The sequence below is a fragment of the Cotesia glomerata genome, unplaced genomic scaffold, assembly GCF_020080835.1.
Source record: "Cotesia glomerata isolate CgM1 unplaced genomic scaffold, MPM_Cglom_v2.3 scaffold_1433, whole genome shotgun sequence".
Lineage (NCBI taxonomy): Eukaryota > Metazoa > Arthropoda > Insecta > Hymenoptera > Braconidae > Cotesia > Cotesia glomerata.
Genome location: NW_025401813.1, coordinates 1 through 3,100, shown reverse-complemented (window position 1 = coordinate 3,100; position 3,100 = coordinate 1). Strand labels below are relative to the sequence as shown.

The 3,100-nt window shown below is 26.6% G+C and overlaps 1 long non-coding RNA gene across 1 annotated transcript; it reads right to left on the bottom strand.

Annotated features, from left to right (window-relative positions):
* Positions 1-180: 180 nt before the first annotated feature.
* Positions 181-992, bottom strand: LOC123273838. The gene is made up of 3 exons (XR_006511383.1): positions 837-992; positions 482-763; positions 181-368 (listed from the first exon to the last, which is right to left on the bottom strand). It is a non-coding gene; the product is annotated as an uncharacterized LOC123273838 (long non-coding RNA).
* Between the last annotated feature and the right edge of the window lie 2,108 nt (positions 993-3,100).

Below are 3,100 nucleotides of genomic sequence, written 5' to 3'. Positions count from 1 at the left end.
ACAAAAACACAAATTAAGGACTATGTGTTTTTGTTTTATGAAATTTTAAAGTGCTTGATGATGTCAGAATAAATCTGACGAAACGTCGCATGCAAAAATAAATGAAATAAAAAAACCTAACAACATTTTGGTCTACAACATCCTGATTTTTATTTAATTATAGAAGAATTTAGACCTGATTAGAACAAAAATATTACAAAAATTTGAATTAAATTAAATTTTGCAATAATTGTTACTAGAAAAAAGTGTACTTCTTCTTCTACCATCTTCCTGTGGAGTAACATTTTTGGAGTTAAAATCGACGAAATTTTTAATCTCTGCGGCTTCCAGCTGCCTTTCTCATACTATCTTTAGAGTTATCAGATTTTCTAAAAAAAAAAAAAAAAAAAAAAAATTAATATTAAAATACTGATACAATATAGAAAATATAAATTCGATCAAATTATACAACATTTATTTATTTAATAAGAACATTTCATACCTTTTCCTTTACTTTTTTGTTTTGAAACTGCATCTCCGCTATGATCTGATCCAGTATCAATCAAATTCAAGTTTTTTGCATATTTTTTAAACTTCTTCACTTTTTTCGTCACTAAATATTGGTAAATCATATAAATACTTTTTGTTGTCTGAACAACCGGGAATATTATTTTTTTTTACAACTGCTGCTTGTGTTTGGTTTGTCCAAATTAGTTTTTTTTTTTTTTGGTGATAACTTCTCCATTTTTGTCAACCTCGACCATTTTCAAGGAATCTTTGTCATCTGTTAAATTGAAAAAAAATTTAATAGTAGGTAATTTATTTAAATATGAAAAGCAAATTATTGAAAATTTTACCATCTTTCATCAATATTCTTAAGTCAGAAGAAAAGTTGTTCTTCCTTGCTGTTACACCATTTTTTTTTTTGTATTTTTAATATTATTTGTTTTTATTACAGATGCAGTTTTTGAATTTTTCCAAAAAACAAGGCAGTATGTCCTTTTATTAGACATTTTTAAAATATTTCAATTAGTTAACCTGTAAATAACGACAGTTGAATAAACCCACAGAAAAATAAATGAAGCTCGTTTATCCTAATAAAAAATATTTATAAGAAATATTCTTTTGTCATCTGATTTTGAAATTTAATAATTTAGTTTAGATTTGAACTATTTAAAGAATTACATAATCTAAATATTAAAAAATTGATAATCATGTTTATTAATAAAAGTTTCGAGAAGCTTTCAAAAAAACTCGATATCGTCTACAGAAAATATTATTATCGTCTGACATCAGTGACACAGATCACGATCATGAAAAATCACTTGATAAATGTAAATGATCATGAACTATTATTTATTTTAACTAAACATAAGCACAGAGTTTAATATGAACAAAACATAAATTAAAAAAATTGAGGTTACCTTGCAAATGACTAATTTTCAGTTGAAGCTTTGAAATTTCCAACACTGTTTTTCATTTTTATTAGTTGATATAATATAATTTGTCACACTTACTAATTTTTACTGTAATTTTTAAATCACTCACTTAGAAGAAAACATATAATGTTTACTGGTTATAAGCAACTTTATAATTTTAGTATAAGTTTCATATTATGCGATAGTTAATTTTTTTCCTCATGAATTTTCTTTAGTTACATTTAAGTATATAAATAACATTTATGTTTACTGATGAAGAAAGAAAGGTAATAAATATCACCAATTTTTACCTGCAAGGAAAGTGAAGTATAAAAAGTGAAATATATTACTGATCGATAATGAAGATTCACGTATCGAAGACATTAATGACAGCACTCCTCAATAGAGGGCATTTTTGTAATTTCTCAAAAGAGTCTCTACGCTCTCTATCGTATGAAAATTTAGTTAGCCGAATTCTAAAAATTTTTATAATCTTTTTTATAGAAAAAAAATATTACAAAAAAATTGAAAAAAAATTTCACTTTTAAAAAATTTGAAAAACTGTGAGTGCAATAAAATAAAAAATATTTTGTAGCTCTAATTTAAAAAAGGCCATTTGGCAGCCGAAATGGAAGTAGATTTCATGATAAATAATAAAAATACTACTAGGGTTGCATACGAAAAAAAAAAAAAAAACAAATTTCTGTCGGATTAAACAACAATGACGTCAAAACGAATCCAAAAGTAAAATTTCATTAAATCTGTCTGAGAAAGTAGGTGATTTTTGGCCTAGACTAATAATGAGGTACAAAAATTAAAGCTTATTTAATAAGCTTTCAGATACCATTTATAGAATTTTGATAAGATATCGCGTTCAATTGTAATTGCACGAAAATAAGGTAAAAGTGAAAATTTTTAAATTGCTATTATTCCTAAACTATTCCATTTGGAGAAATAAATAAGTACACAAATTGAAGCTTATTAAATAAGATTTTAAATGCAATTTATAAAATTCCGACAGAATGTCGCGTTCCATTGTAATTGCACGGAAATAAGGTAAAAGTGAAAATTTTTTTCTATTTTTGAAAATTTTTGAATTGCTCTCATTTCTTAACTAATCGACTGATTTGGCTCATCTTAAAACTTAACCTCGGAAATCGCCTTCAGAATAAGTATGTTACGTTTTATTGAGATCCATATAGAATTACGAGAGTTAGAGAAGAGACAATGCCGATTATATCGTACATATATATATATAAATATAAATATATACATTAAGGTGTGCCAAAATGTAACTTCCGTGGAGAACCTTTTAAAATTGAAATTTTGAGTTCCATTTTACAGCTAAGTTGTGCTTTGGGCATTTCCCTGAGATTACTTCTGGGGTAAGACTTCATTCATTTCTGATTATTTATAGGATTTTAACAGGAGATGTTTTTAATTGGGCACTTCCGGCCAAATTATGAATCTCTTCACCGGAAATGCCCAAACTAAGCTTCTGTTAAAAAAATTCTATGAAAATCAAATACATCGTCTCCCCCAAAATATGTCTTAGGAAATGCCGAAACACAGCCCAGCTGTCAAAAAGCGAAACTCAACTTAAGGTTTCCAACGGGAGTTTATAAAAGGTTCTCCACGGGAGCGCATTTTGGCAGACCCCTAATATATATATATACATACATATATAAACATTCTGAACTATT